At 39.8% G+C, this 16,877-nt stretch overlaps 1 long non-coding RNA gene across 4 annotated transcripts; it reads right to left on the bottom strand.

Moving 5' to 3' along the window:
- Positions 1 to 9,112: 9,112 nt before the first annotated feature.
- On the bottom strand, positions 9,113 to 16,790 carry LOC135465867 (uncharacterized). 4 transcript variants are annotated; one of them, XR_010444073.1, is made up of 5 exons: positions 16,705 to 16,731; positions 15,795 to 16,053; positions 12,324 to 12,391; positions 10,645 to 10,730; positions 9,113 to 9,421 (listed from the first exon to the last, which is right to left on the bottom strand). It is a non-coding gene; the product is annotated as an uncharacterized LOC135465867 (long non-coding RNA). The 4 variants fall into 4 exon arrangements; XR_010444072.1 differs by lacking the exon at positions 15,795 to 16,053 and having other exon boundaries at positions 16,705 to 16,790; XR_010444074.1 differs by lacking the exon at positions 15,795 to 16,053 and having other exon boundaries at positions 16,675 to 16,731.
- Positions 16,791 to 16,877: the final 87 nt, after the last annotated feature.

The following is a 16,877-nucleotide window of genomic DNA, read 5'->3' as shown; positions in this document are numbered from 1 at the left end:
ATGGATTTTTTAAAAAATTTTTTCCAACCATTTTATGGGTTTTAAACATCAAGTTCTAAAGTTGGATGTAGCGACCCCAGAGGGTATCCGTCACACAGTATAACGCCAACCATATGTTTATTTACAGTGTTTAATGGTCTTTTACCTGATATATTCTTCATGTTAATGTTCCTTCGTCCTTAACGGTTCTGTGAAGTGGTGATGTTGCGAGTCCAAATTCACTTCAAACCAAGACATAACCAAATCGAAATTTATTTGTCAATATGCGCTATTTCTCTGACACTGTGCCTGATTATATATTTATTTATTTGAATTGTGTTTTACGCCGCACTCAAGAATATTTCGCTTGTAGGGCGGCGGCAAGTGTTATGGTGGGAGGACACGGGGCATATCCCAGTCGAAACCCACGACCATTCGCAGGTTGCTGCAGACCTTCCAAAGGAATATATAGTATGTTATCTACAGCAAGAAAATGGATGAAAGTACGTGTGATACAGAATTTGTTTAATTTGAGCCCTGCTTATAATGTGAGGTAGGGCTGATATTTATACACTGGTTTTCACTCAGATAGCAGTGCGCATATGTCTAGGTTAGGTAAATCTACCTTTTCCTGTTTCCAAAACTATATTCATATAAAATCAAGAAAATACACAACTTATTCTGCCTACGTATATGAAGAATGGACTCGGTAACAAGTGGCTGAGGAGCCCGAAGTGCCAGTTCATCACTCAAATAGCAGGTGTCTCTGTCCAGGGTTAGGCTAGGGTTAGGTGAATGCTACCTTTTTTCCTATTGAAATGCGATGTTTTATTCAAATTAAGAAAAGGTGTGACATACTGTGTCCACATTACTTACATAAAGTATAAATTCAGCAGCACTAGCACGAGTCAGCAGTGGCAGCTTATAACTCAGTTCGCAGTGCGTATATATGGGTTAGGGTTGGGTCATTGTTAGCCTGTTATATTTGAAATTCGACATACCGGTGAAATTAAAGAAATACACGGCATATGCAATATATTAATTGGATAAACAATCCATATAGAGCAGCACGTGGCTTAGTACCACTGAGGACCGCTAGCTCATCTCTCGGAATGCCCTTGAGATCTCCAAAGTTAGCTATTGCAGCATTATTATCCAAGAGCCCTCTCACCAGTGTTGATAGCTGTGAGTTCGAGTCTAGCTTATGGTGTCTTTCTCTCCAACTTTAATTCGGAAGACCTGGGACCACCCTGAGGACTGTCGTAGGTTTCTCCCGGGCTCTCATCATAATCCTGGCCCCTGTGGTATAAGTGAAATATTCTTGAGTACAATGTAAACTTCCAAAGAGATAACTAGCTATGTATGTATCTATGCTTGCGGTTTAACGTCGTACTTCACAATTTTTTAGATAAATAACTAAATTTGCCAACGAAGTGCTATAACATATGAACGTTGTACGTGGTGTTTTCCTCAGAAAATAATTGATGACAGATATTATATATGCAATTTGACGCAAATATTTACGACTTTAACGTGTAAAGAATCAGTATCTATATTTGGTACCTCTTGTTTTGAAATGCGCAGATCAATGTTACATACTCTAACGTTTTAGGCATATATATATATATCACTATTCAAACTAACTGCATTCACTGTCATCTTCAGACGGGTAAAATGTTGATTCTCCTTTCTGGATGTTCGCGAAGGAAAAAGACCACCAAGCAACGTTTGTAACGTGGCAAAACTGCTTAAATATGACGCTAAATAGCAATCAGTCAATAAAGCGGCTTACTACAGCATGTCCTGCCATGAGACCCCTAAATTAACATCAACCAATGTTTATCAGATATTCAGTCATTTATTTATTTATTTATTTGATTGGTGTTTTAGGCCGTACTCAAGAATATTTCACTTATACGACGGTGGCCAGCATTATGATGGGAGGAAACCGGGCAAAGCCAGGGGGAAACCCACGACCATCCGCAGGTTGTTGGGAGACATCCCATGTACGTCCGGAGAGAAAGCCAGCATGAGCTGTGCTTGAACAGCTTAAGAGGCTCCTGGGTCATTACGCTGCGCTAGCGCGCTATCCAACTGAGCCAAGGAGGCCCCGATATTCAGTGCGCCGTGTTTTCGTTTATAATATCCATTGCTATGACATATTAAACAAAACCAGACATTTCAAAACACCAGAGCAGTTAGTAATTGCATGTTTATTACACATCAATAACATTAATCTAACCACGTTGTACAAAAAGCTCTGAAATAAATATGTAAACAAGGAATACAAAGTCCATGATAAATTTTATAAACATTCTTGTCCTATTTCACTGAGAGCTTGCAGTCTTACAATATAGTCAGTCTCAGTATGCTGATAAAAGTACAACAGAATAATATAGTGTATATCAAGTAGGCCTATGTCACAGCTAGTGTGGGTCTTGCCACAATGAATAATCCACAGTAATATGCACCGTGAGATGTAAGCAACATAGATTTCTAAGTAATCTGCATAAATCCAGTATAGCCTACATGATGACACAAACATGTTCCTTTATTAAACATTTATCAAACAATATGAAGATATTGGATATGAAGGTTTTTGCGTCTACATTTGTCCACAGCATAAAAGTGTACAAAAGCTAAAACAAAACTTTTTCACCTGTATAACTCAGCTGCAGTCTGGGGTACGACTCAGTTGTGAGCCGCATAAGTTACAGACAAGTTTAATAAGGCATTCAGGGAACACCGACTGCTCGCGTGATTGAACAGTTCGTAAAACGCATGATGTTTAAGTGAGGTGATACAATCAAATACTGTCTAAACCAAAATAAAAGAGAATGACATCATCATACACAGATATCATTCTCTCATTAGATAGTGCTATAAGAATTTGTCATTGATTCAACAACAAACGGCAAGCCACCGCAAGCCTATGATTAGCTGTACATGACAACAGTCACTGACTGTGTGAATGGTTTAAATATTCGGTCGAGGTATAGGTATGGGCTAGTGTAACAGGCTCCTAGTAATAATACAGGTGTGGACAGCTTTGACACTCCACAAATGTGGTAAAGTTGCTAGAGAGACAGTGAGCTTCTCTAGTTTGGTGTTTGTCTGAGAAACTGTAACCATACTTGGATGGTTTATAGAAATATTTGTTTACAGTCCACAAAACAGAAAAATGCCAGGGAATCATGGCTGTCAATATCGTTCTTGGTAGGTCAGTGCACAAAAATTGTAGATATAAGTGTAAGTTTTCGTGATTCAAAGAAATAGGTAAGCGCAGACAGGGAGTCACTGAGCATATATCTCTGTTGCTATCCACTGGTACACAGTTTATACGCACAGACAGGGAGTCACTGAGCATGCATGATCATTTGTGGATTGTGATATTGTGGGATAAGACAATTTGAACCTATATACTGTCCGCACCAGTGAGGGCTACGTTGACTCTACAACTAAAAATATTTGTCTTCCTTTCATTCCAGATATAAATCATGAGTTGCAGAAAGAATCAGAAATGAGACTGGCTGAGGTGAGCTCGTATGTATTTTATGCATTGGAGAAAGGAGTTGAACTGTTCACTTTTCTCAGTATTTACCCCTTGCAATGTGGTTATGTGAGATGACCTGTAATTGTTTCCTAATTTGTGAGAAAATTCATGAAAGAGATCATGACCATAGGACTAAACCACAGGAACAAGTGGGACCAGCCTACCCAAGACACCTTGGTACAGCGCTTCTCACACTTCTGTTCATCCGATGGAGAAGTCATAGTTTTGCTTCATGCCAATGGTGTAGGATGGCAGCTGTCGTACATGATTTCCATGTGTGCTGAAATAATACGCCACTCCATCTTCAGCATTGTACAGACTATGTTTATTATACAGACCTGGGTGGGCTGTGGAAGGTGGGTTGTATAATGTTTATGGTATAGACCCAGATGGACTGTGGAAGGTAGGTTGTTGAGTGTTTATTACACAGACCTGGGTGGGATATGAAAGGTGGGATGTACTGTGTTTATTATACAGACCTGGGTGGGCTGTGGAAGGTGGGTTGCAGAGTGTTTACTGTATGGACCTGGGTGGGCTGTGGAAGGTGGGTTGTATAATGTTTATGGTATAGACCCAGATGGACTGTGGAAGGTAGGTTGTTGAGTGTTTATTACACAGACCTGGGTGGGATATGAAAGGTGGGATGTACTGTGTTTATTATACAGACCTGGGTGGGCTGTGGAAGGTGGGTTGTAGAGTGTTTACTGTATGGACCTGGGTGGGCTGTGGAAGGTGGGTTGTAGTGTGTTTATGGTACAGACCCAGATGGACTGTGGAAGGTAGGTTGTTGAGTGTTTGTTACACAGTCCTGGGTGGGATATGAAAGGTGGGTTGTAGTGTGTTTACTGTATGGACCTGGGTGGGCTGTGGAAGGTGGGTTGTAGTGTGTTTATGGTACAGACCCAGATGGACTGTGGAAGGTAGGTTGTTGAGTGTTTATTATACAGACCTGGGTGGACTATGAAAGGTGGGTTGTAGTGTGTTTATTATACAGAACTGGGTGGGCTATGGAAGGTAGGTTGTTGAGTGTTTATGGTACAGAACTGGGTGGGCTGTGGAAGGTGGGTTGTTGAGTGTTTATTATACAGACCTGGGTGGGATATGGAAGGTGGGTTGTAGTGTGTTTATGGTACAGACCCAGATGGACTGTGGAAGGTAGGTTGTTGAGTGTTTATTACACAGACCTGGATGGGATATGAAAGCTGGGTTGTAGTGTGTTTATTATACAGAACTGGGTGGGCTGTGGAAGGTAGGTTGTTGAGTGTTTATGGTACAGAACTGGGTGGGCTGTGGAAGGTGGGTTGTTGAGTGTTTGTTACACAGTCCTGGGTGGGATATGAAAGGTGGGTTGTAGTGTGTTTACTGTATGGACCTGGGTGGGCTGTGGAAGGTGGGTTGTAGTGTGTTTATGGTACAGACCCAGATGGACTGTGGAAGGTGGGTTGTTGAGTGTTTATTACACAGACCTGGGTGGGATAGGAAAGGTGGGTTGTTGAGTGTTTATTATACAGACCTGGGTGGGCTGTGGAAGGTGGGTTGTAGTGTGTTTATGGTACAGACCCAGATGGACTGTGGAAGGTAGGTTGTTGAGTGTTTATTACACAGTCCTGGGTGGGATATGAAAGGTGGGTTGTAGTGTGTTTACTGTATGGACCTGGGTGGGCTGTGGAAGGTGGGTTGTAGTGTGTTTATGGTATAGACCCAGATGGACTGTGGAAGGTAGGTTGTTGAGTGTTTGTTACACAGTCCTGGGTGGGATATGAAAGGTGGGTTGTAGTGTGTTTACTGTATGGACCTGGGTGGGCTGTGGAAGGTGGGTTGTAGTGTGTTTATGGTACAGACCCAGATGGACTGTGGAAGATAGGTTGTTGAGTGTTTATTACACAGACCTGGGTGGGATAGGAAAGGTGGGTTGTAGTGTGTTTATTATACAGAACTGGGTGGGCTGTGGAAGGTAGGTTGTTGAGTGTTTATGGTACAGAACTGGGTGGGCTGTGGAAGGTGGGTTGTTGAGTGTTTATTATACAGACCTGGGTGGGATATGAAAGGTGGGTTGTAGTGTGTTTATGGTACAGACCCAGATGGACTGTGGAAGGTAGGTTGTTGAGTGTTTATTACACAGACCTGGGTGGGATATGAAAGGTGGGTTGTTGAGTGTTTATTATACAGACCTGGGTTGTAGTGTGTTTATGGTACAGACCCAGATGGACTGTGGAAGGTAGGTTGTTGAGTGTTTGTTACACAGTCCTGGGTGGGATATGAAAGGTGGGTTGTAGTGTGTTTACTGTATGGACCTGGGTGGGCTGTGGAAGGTGGGTTGTAGTGTGTTTATGGTACAGACCCAGATGGACTGTGGGAGGTAGGTTGTTGAGTGTTTATTATACAGACCTGGGTGGGATATGAAAGGTGGGTTGTAGTGTGTTTATTGTACTGAGACCTGGGTGGGCTGTGGAAGGGCAGTTGTCGAGTGTTTATTAAACAGACCTGGGTGGGATATGAAAGGTGGGTTGTACAGTGTTTATCATACAGACCTGGGTGGGCTGTGGAAGGTGGGTTGTAGTGTGTTTATTACACGACCTCAGTGGGCTGTGGAAGGTGGGTTGTAGTGTGTTTATTGTACTGGGACCTGGGTGGGCTGTGGAAGGGCAGTTGTCGAGTGTTTATTAAACAGACCTGGGTGGGATATGAAAGGTGGGTTGTACAGTGTTTATCATACAGACCTGGGTGGGCTGTGGAAGGTGGGTTGTAGTGTGTTTATTATACCGACCTGAGTGGGCTGTGGAAGGGCAGTTGTAGTGTGTTTGTTACACAGACCCGGGTGGGCTGTGGAGGGGAAGTTGTAGTGTGTTTATTATACAGACCTGGGTGGGCTGTGGAAGGGCAGTTGTAGTGTGTTTATTATACTTAACTGGGTGGGCTGTGGAATGGCAGTTGTAGTGTGTTTATTATACAGACCTGGGTGGGCTGTGAAAGGTGGGTTGGAGTGTGTTTAGAGGGACCAGGGTGGGTTATGGGCAGTGGGTTGTAGTGTCTGTACACTGTTGAATGGGATATGGAAGTAGGTGTGTAGTGACCTGGGTGGGCTAAAGAGTGTGCATTGTGCGAATATTTGGATGAGCTACGGAAGGTGGGTTTAATATGTGAAGTGTGTTGATTGTACAGAGAACTGGGTGGGATTTGAAAGGTCTGGTGTAGTGTGTGCATTATACAGAGAGAATATTGAGTAGACGGTGTGTAAAATGGCATGTGATGGCAGCAGATGATTCTCCATAGAGAGGAGAGCTGTGTTTTGATGAGAAAACACGGCAGACTGCTTCAGCATCTTCTCAACATTCCACTCAAGCTCAATGGCTCCATCAACTTGGTCCAGTTGTTTGGGATAAACAGTTTCTATAAAATGGAACAATACACTACTTCTTGTATCCTGTGAATATTGTTAGTAAGGATGGCACAGACTAAAGCCATTGTAAACATGACTGTAGTGCAGTGGGACACTTTGAATGGGACTATGGCGTCACAATAAACATATGTAACGATTAGTGTGTACTTACAGTTGGTATACAGCGTCATAGTGCTCTACACTAACTGACTTGCACAATTGCACAGTATTACATGGCAAACTACACTTGGTCACATAAATAACAATGCCATTGTTTATATGCACACATTATATTTAATACTACTTATAATAAGGCATAAAATTATAGTTGTGTTAATTTGTTTTAGCAGTACTGGACACATGTTTAATATTTTACTCTTTTATATATTAATAGAAAATAAAAGCTTTTTAATAAATATATTGAGAGAATGATACCCAGGGACTGTCTGGAAACATAGTCATGTAATGCTGTTCTACAAGTACCAAGCTCAGGTCAGAGAGAATGCTCCCCACGGGTATCCTACATTTGGTACAACAGTTAACCATTGGGGCTGGTTTGAAAGCTTGCCCTGATAATACATGTAATTTAACATGTAAAGGTAACATGAGAAAAAAATGTACAGTGTGACAGTTGTTTGTTTGGGATTTGAAATTATGAAAGAGTTTCCTGCCTATTGAACTTGAGCTCAACACGTAAAGTACTGAGGTCGTGAATTTGGTAATTTACGGTACTTAATACACTTACAAAGCACAAAGGATATGAACTTAAACAAGTGTCTCCTTAAAAGAGGAAGTTGTAACTTTTAGCATGAAGGGGATAGTGCAACTACTGATTGACCCGTATCAGTATGATGGCTCGGGCGGGGCGCCTTACTTCCCTTCGGTAAAGCGACTCAGTGAAGCAGCACTAGATAAAAGAGCGGTGGAATTCCATCCTGCAACAAGGAGGCACATTACCTACACGCTAAGCATTCCCTCATCGTCATATGACTGTAAAATTGTTAAATATGACTTTAAGCCCCAAGCCACTCACTCACATGGCTATACCATCTAACGAACAACATATCTTTACTTTTCCAAAAAGCCAGGAAAGAAATTTAATATTATGCTTTCAGCACTTGTAATAAATGTCCCAAAAATTACAAGAATTTGGGTAGCTAAAATGTTAACAGAGCATGAGCTATGGAACATGTCTTTGTGTTGTGTTCCCCATGTGAGCAAAACCTGAGCTTAGTACATGCCGTACATATGCCTGCATGTTGACTAATAAACTAACGCAATGGCACCGAGTTTTGTAGTTCGAGGAAACTGTCCAGGGTAAACCACCAGCCTTGGGCATGCTTATATTATGTTAGAATGCAAGGCACAGGGTATTGAATGAATGCAAGACTGCCCAACAGCACCCTGAGATACTGCATACCGTGACCTATACCAAGTGCCTATGATGTTTGGGAAAGCAGAGATTGCCTGCGAGCACCGGGATTGAACCTACACTTTGTTTGTCTGTGAGTTAGAGTCAAGCTGCTAACCATGCTTCATGTAGCTGTGTGCTATTACAAGACAACTTGAGGCATCCATCTGTGGGTACGTTGCACCACCCACAACTACACCACCCCCATTGATGCTTGCCATATGTATGAAGGATGATGACTGAATGGTATGTGTTGACCACAGAAATGAAGAGTACCTGATTAAGTATACTAGTACATGTACCTGGAATGTAAGGATACAGCAATTATATTTATGCTTTACAGGTGAGCCAACAATAAAGGTTGAAAGATCGAACAAAAATAAACTTGAAAATTAACCATTTTATTTTGTGATTTTCCTGTTTTTGAAGGCTTTTGGATAACATAAATATATCTTAAACAATTACTGGGACAATCCACATGTGCCACAAATTAGATGATTTTTGAGTTTTATATTTGCACTGCCTTAAAACATTAGAAAAAAAAGAAGATTTTGCCAGTAAAACAGAAATATTAATTGATGAGGCCTAAAGACTCAAAAGTATTGTACATCTGGATACAGTTCAGAGACCTCCAAGTTGCTCCAAAGATGTACAGGAGAAACAGACGGCAGAAATAGTTAACTGTTGTATTTCTAATTTGATAATATAAAAGAATACAAGTAAGTTAATGACCATGCAACCTGATGAAGAACTGAGTAATGATTTGTTCACTCAAGACAACAAAATTGAATATTATATTCGATTATTATTTTAAATAAAATGACAAACTTTATTCGAATGAAGTGATGATTTACAAGAAAACTGATGGATTGTATTGCATGCACCAAGATTAAAACCAATTGAGACAACAAGCCTCAACAGAGGTGATTTAGACTACCTGTGCAGAAACAAGGTTTGCGTCACAAATGGTGAAAATATAAAATGAAGTGTGAAGTGTTCATCAAAGATGGCAGGATTAATTGCAGATGATGGATTTATCTGTCTCTAGTCACCCCAAAATGTTGTCTTCTGTTGTACTCATGGGAGGAATGGAGAGGATCTGAAAAGAAGAATAGATGGTGCTTTAAAGCATAATAACCAAGCAGAATTTGTTGCATGAACAGCATTTATATCTAAAACCATCTGGCATTGGGCTGATGTGAACAGGTATCAAAAATAAATAAGAACACATAATGTGGGTAGTGTGTGCACTACATAAAAACAACTAGCTCTAGAGGAATGCACTTAACTGAAGCTAATGAGGCAATCATGAGCACTGACCCAGGAGATGAAGAGTCAGTTGTGCAGTACATAATTTAATTTGGCTTTTAGGATTTGCAAGTAAATTGCATGTTTTGTTGAATTTGGCAGAATGCTTCCAATTTATTTATCTGATAGTTTGTTAATGCTGTACCGAAGACTTGTTGACTCGTATAATGTTCATGAGTATTATGGGTTAATGAAATGTAAGTGCCCATGGAAAACCACAATTTATTTATTTGGTGTTTTACGCCATACTGAAGAATATTTCACTTATACGACAGCGGTCAGCATTATGGTGGAAGGAAACTGGGCTCAAAACCCACAACCATCTGCCAGTTGTTACCAAACCTTGCCACCTAGGACCACAGAGGGCATGAACTGACTGCGACTGCATTGGTGACAGGCGAATAGCTCTGAATACAGGCAGCCGACTAGGGCCATACATGAACTCTGTTATACCTCTGTGTACATATACTTTGTACAGTAATGTACAGTATTACAGTACAGATATTGTGTTGTGTATATTGTAGCTGAGAGGAGATCGAGATGGGTGAGTATTATGATGCTGCTAGTTTATTTACTTATTTGATTGGTGTTTTGCAATGGACTGAGGAATATTTTACGTATTTAACAGCAGAAAGCATTATGGTGGAAACCAGTGAGAGTACAAAGGGAACTTAGTTCACAAATATAAGCCAATTATTTGATGACAAGTTTTGACTGAACAGACACACAGATGAACAAACTGTTTCACAGACCAAATATACGCACCATCTGCAAGTGCAATTTAAAGACACCAATTTTGTTCGCATCTGCAAACAATAACACTGATGGCTGCTGTGGTTTTACTGTCTATACTGTAAATGCATTGGCAACCATTACACTTTATACTCTATGGCTTGCAATAATGGGTTAAATGCTAAACTGTAACAGATTAAAGCAACTGTGTCACACTTTTATTACAAGAATGACATTTGGAAGTACGGGTGGTGGGAGAATTTATTTACATAACTCACTCACATGTACTTGTGTTTTACGAAAGGTGAATGTCAGCACTTGGCTTGCATCATGGTTGACAAGGATCTTGAAGATGCCTTTGAATGAATCTGGAATATAATAAAGTTGGAGGTAAGATAACTATGTACAACAATTTTTTTGGCAAATGGAATAATATTATGTAGTGCATATATATATACATCAGAAAAGACATGATAAGCTTAAGTCAAAAGATCGCTTTGGTGTATTTATGTATTTGTTAGCTTGATTACACATATATTTTGTAAAAGTGTTGCCTACATGATTTACATACATTATGCTAAGGGAGGGCATGAGATGACCGCTGATGCTGCAAATGGTTGTGCCTTGAATAATATTTAATGTGTTACCGTTACAAAAATGTAACTACATGCACAGTTAACCACATATTTTGAAAGGATTTTATTTAAATTAACTGGTTTGGTTTGAGAATTGGCAGTAAACAAGAACTATTGTTACTAATTAACTGAAACACCTGCAGCTACACAGTGCATGTAAATGTAGCAACAAGGAACATAAAATTGTGAGGAGGAAATCAGTGCAAAGAGACAAGTTAACAAAATGGGTTACTAATACACAGTTTCTTTGATCTACATATACACATTTAACCAAATTGACCCAATTTTATGATTGATAAGAAGAACCATGACGAAGTTGCACTGATGGAGAGGCAATATGATAAACAGTGAAACAATGATATACATATGAAAGTGACCTTATTTGATTTTGGTTTGAAGCAATACCGAAGGCCATGTGTAGAAAAAACTAGAAGGTTGTGATGCCAAACATTAAAAATAACATTTTATGAAATGCAACTAAAATTCATGCTTGGGAGTTTTGGAGTGTGTGAATGAGAGAAATTGGTATGAAAACAAAAGCTTTTTATTGGTAAACTGTGATATTTTTGCTCAGTATGTCAGCTAGTTTTAATAACAGTTTGATTAGTTTGGGTGTGCAACAGTTTCACAGACAAACTGTTTTGTGGACATTAAATGGCTCTACATATGGCCTTGATACTGCGTAATATTTGATTATTTGTGCATTTCACTGAGACCATGGCTGTGCCGAAAAAAAAAAAACAAAAAAACATAGGCCTTTGGTCAGCAGCTGGTGAGCTTTGCCACATGCAACACACAGGTTTTGACTGGCAGTGCTAGACAAGTGCATTCTGTGTTGTGTGAATTTTACTTCTGAAACCAACTTCTTTGATGACGACCACACAAGCATGGTCGACGGATTATTGTCATGCTTAAGGAGCCATAAAAATTAAGAGCGGGATGTGTACAATTGCCTTCCAAACTGGGGTGGCTATATGTATCTTGTGTATCTTAACCACTGGGCCACTGCCTGCAAACTACAATATACTGGATGAAGGCAAATGTTTTGAAACCAACCTTAGGTATTACCTCAGCACCAGGAGTGGTGTAGACCACTTGTTGCAACTTTGAGTGCAATTGGGAAGTGCCTTTGTTTGCAAAACTAGTAGCATATACAGACATTGTAGCACACTTGTTGACTGTGGCCATGTTTACATGTTGCTATGTATTTTACAATGATTTGCAACAGCATAACGAAGAACATAAACAGATAATGTAACAGGAGTTTAAGGTTGAAATGGCAAAATAGGTGGCTGTTGATAAACTTGAAAGATGATGTGTCCTTACCAATGTTGCATAAAAGGTGAAAAGATTGGCCTACCCCATATTGACAAGAATGCTGAGGATAAGTAAACCTGAAATTTAAAAAAGGTACATGTAAATTATGCTTTTTTTCACTGAACACATACTACATGTATGATAAAAGGAAACTCAAGTAATGTTATAAGAGATTTGTGTTTAAGATAAACTTTACATCATTTAATCAATGTGATAACAATGAAGTATGCAACGATTAGTTGCATACTTTAGATTAGTTAGGAAAATGACCAAGCCTCTGGTCATAAAACAATTGGCACACTATCGATATATTATGAGAGAAGGCTTTAATCAAGAGCATGTATGAGCAACACAAACAGTATGAGGCTTACAGAAAAAGTGTAATGGTGTAAGAATGCAATAAAAACAAATGAACAACAACATGTTATGCTAAACTTATAATTGCTACCAAAGGGCTCGCCTGTATGAGACACAAGAAGGCAAAACTTCAGCCCAATGCATAAAGAACTGAAATCGTGAATTTGGTAATTTACAGTAATTAATATGCTCAAGGAGATTTATATGTATGTAAAACTTCAGGTCAATACATGACATACTTTGTAAGATACCAACCCTATACTGTGCTCTACAAGTGGGCAAACCCTGAGCTCAATACCCGCAGTACTTTTTAAGATACCACCTCCTAACATTTTGTTTAACATCGTTTTCTCCATTATCAGATGCAGATGCTGACGCCCGGGGTACGACATAAGCTACAAAGTTTAACCATAGAGGCTGCTGATAACAGAAGCTGCAATACATGAGCATACTGATGCCAGAGAGCAACAAAAGCCATTTTAGGGGGGAAAAAAATAACAAAAATTCAACATGTAAAAGATGTACATATATACAGCTATGCACAAGCCACAGATGTGTGAACATGAAAACAAAATATGTTTAGAACCTGGAAATTTTGTATGATTTTAATACAGCCATGAGATTGAAATAATACACAAATACTAACAGAACTGAGGAAAAACAACTGAAGCAGTATGTTGATTAGAATCTGCATTGGTAACACATGACAAGTTTATAGCCATATGATGGCCTAGTTAATGGTTTTGGGAACCAGAATAATATAGTTTCTGTACAAAGAGTTAAGATTAGCATAGATTTTCTGGACATAGTTTACATGTATAAAACTTAAACACAAAAGTGACACAGGCGTAAAATAGACATTCATGTAACATGATCTAAAGGAATATACAAGTGTGATGGAAACACAAACACATCTGAGATTAAAATATTGAGGAATAAGACGGAATGTTCAAGCAGTTGAACTTGGAACACAAGGGATTACTGTAAAGTCCTTATTATTCTCTGGAATTTATTTTTGTGGGTTTTCTCCAAAACTATGTTTGCTGGAATTAATTTTTGTGTATTTAAGAGAATACTGAAAGACAAATCTTAAAATCTTAAATTTTCCAAGATATGGCCCAAATTATTCAAGCACGTCAAACCTGAATCATCATGGGTGGCTTTAATTCTCCTTTGTTTCCTGCAGTGTCACTAATCCTTGTGATCTGGATCATAGATTAAAACAATGGGGGATGCTTTAACACTACGTAAGAAGATTATCTTCGCACCTACTGTGAGCAGTACTCAAACAGGTGTCACTTCTTTTTGATTCACTGATGAGTACTTTTAAAGTACTCATCAACTTCTGGCAAAGTGACCTGTCACCTTTTGAGCAGTTTACTTCGAAACATGTGAATTCACCATTATCGGCGCCAATCACTCATTCTTTATCAAGCAACACGGTAAGTTTTGCACTGTTTTCAGTTTTAAACGTCCTCTGTAGCAGGTTAGAAACCGCAAACATTGCTGTAGCTGTCAAACGGCCATTGTGTTATACACACTTCACAGTTTGTTAGAACTTATTGGATCACAAGAGAGACACAGCTAATGACATAGCGCTTATCACAGCGACATTCATTAGAAGCCAGCACATGCTAGAATGTACTTTTCTTTCACTTTACTGGCACAGTGAAGACTAATCTAACTACAGACGAATGAACTCCCACTTTGTTTTATACCAACAAAGCCTTAGCATCAGAGTTTGTACATATTTAAACCATAATTTACCTTCGACCTGTAGCACATCATTCAATATTGGATATTTTTCGCTGAAATTATTTTTTGCGGTAAATTATTGATACGAAAATTAGTTCTATGCAAAAATTAAGTACTTCACAGCATTCTGTTTTTGCTAACCATACACAAAAACACAATTAGAGGTTTTACACAAATGCATTTTTGAGACAGTGTGAAGCCGAGAATGGCATAACATAAACATGCATTAGGGGAATGTTATGGGAACTTGATGCACGCAACATTTAAAGAAGGGAACAAGTGCATGCTGGAAATGGTGCATGTTGTTGGCATACTGTATAAATGATAAATTTATTTATTTCATTGGTGTTTGATGCTCAAGAGCATTCCAGTACAGCATTATGGTGGGAGGAAACTGGGCAGAGTGAGGAGGAAACCCACAACCATGCGCAGGTTGCTGGAAGACCTGCTCATGTACGGCCAGAGAGGAAGCCAGCATGAACTAGAGTTGATCTCTTAGCGACTGGGTCACATGGCAGCACTGGCGTCCTAACTCCCTCAGACAAGAAGGCCAATCTTGTTTCAATGGTATTAAAAAAAGGATATGTGACATATGCAATGGCTGTAGGTTTGATGGGTTGCACAAACAGAAATTTAACATGCATGTAAAGAAGTACTTCCGAGCGATTATACTGAAATTTGAAACATGGTGCATGAATGGCAGATGATGCCAGTAGGTGATGTACACATAGAAGTAAGGGTGCAGTGCATACTTCCAAAACGTAGCATATCACTAAACTGACATACATCGGTCGCAGAAAAGGACAGGCATTACGAGCAACCACATCATACACTGGGCCTACTGCGAACTAGGCAAGGATCTCGGCTGTGATCTTTTAATATGGGGTTAGGCATAGATCACAGCCGAGGAGTCATCCAGGTTAAAACAGTGGTATGTAAAAATAGCCAACCGCGGAGAAACTACGCGCAACAAAAATCTGTGCAAAATGTACCAGTACATGCATTAACAGGACAAAACTCCAATGAATTATGTTCACCGAGTCTTCCTCTGCCAAGTTTTCCAACATTCTGTACCCTTTACGGCCAGTAAATCTAAGATAATTCACAGTTGTGACTTACGCTCACATGCCGTGTTGACATTTTGACCTACAAAACCATGTTACTGCTACCCGCCCATGTGCATTCATGGTTGACCTTTCATTACGTCACTATGTTTTGAGCTGGCTGTCAGTTCTGACAGGCACAAAGCCATATGACTGAGGAGATTCAAATTTGACAGAAGCCTATGGCACAAAATGACAGACCTCACAGTTTGTGCAAACTATCAGATTAAAATTATTTTTTTAGCAAATGAAAAACGTGGGTTACCTTCGACATCCGCTCCATTCAAAATTGGGTACCATAGGCATTACGGTGCGTGAAGGCCTTGATAGTTTTTTGCCAAAGGATGTGGCAGGTACGTCAGAAAAGACAAAACGCTCCCTGACTGTTACCATTTGCTGTTGACAGCAACAGCTGGCAAGTCGTCAGAATTTCAATTTCCGGAAATTTTCCGGAAAGGTTATCCACTGCTGCGCAAGCGTGCCTCGCTAACCCAGATTTTAAAAACATGCCAGCGCATGGCGACCTGCCAAATATAACCATATTTTTGACTTCAGCTAAGATTTACAGGAGAGTGGGGATGTAAAGGCGAGTAGCGGCTGTGGCAAGATGTGCGTAAATATTTTAGCTTTCAGAATAGCCGTGCTTTATGTGTATTCAGGACGAATCTAAAACGCATGCATTTGAATTGAATGAGGTTGTAGCTCTTTGTAAGCAATATTCCGAAATCGGGTGCAGACAACTCTCGGGCTAAGGATGGCTAGCGGTCCAGTATATATAAGCCACTCTTAGACCGAGGTCTCGGGCTAACTGTGGACAACACCAGTGTGTTGAGGATAGCACACTGAGAACCAAAGAGTGCTGGGAAAGTAAATGCTTACATATATTTCTGCACAAACCTAGCCACACAGAGCTACCACCAACTTTACGTTTGCAACTACTAAGTTGGACTTATTAAATACTGAGGATGAGTACGTCATGCACTAACATTGCTAAAATAAAGAGCACAACAACAACTTTGACAGTTTGCGCTGTTGTAATTAGCCTACATTGTACACTGATGAACTCAAATGGCACAGAATGGCAAGCGTAATTCATAGATTGGCGAGCACTGTTTGGATTAATTATGATGCGTATAAAATTTTACCTAAAAAATAGTAAAAATAAGTGAGCTTACATCAGCTGAGGTAGCAACACCTTCCATTGAACTGAAGTTACATGTGCCAATGATCGACCCGAGTGCCTGAGTAAGAACTGCTGTGATTGGACGAAACAGCCAGGTTTGTAAGATACGATCTGATTGAGTCCAACAATTTGCGGTCAAGCCATGGTGATGGGGTATTGTGACAC

The sequence above is a fragment of the Liolophura sinensis genome, chromosome 5 (genome assembly GCF_032854445.1).
Source record: "Liolophura sinensis isolate JHLJ2023 chromosome 5, CUHK_Ljap_v2, whole genome shotgun sequence".
NCBI lineage: Eukaryota > Metazoa > Mollusca > Polyplacophora > Chitonida > Chitonidae > Liolophura > Liolophura sinensis.
This window is presented reverse-complemented; position numbering and strand designations above follow the sequence as displayed.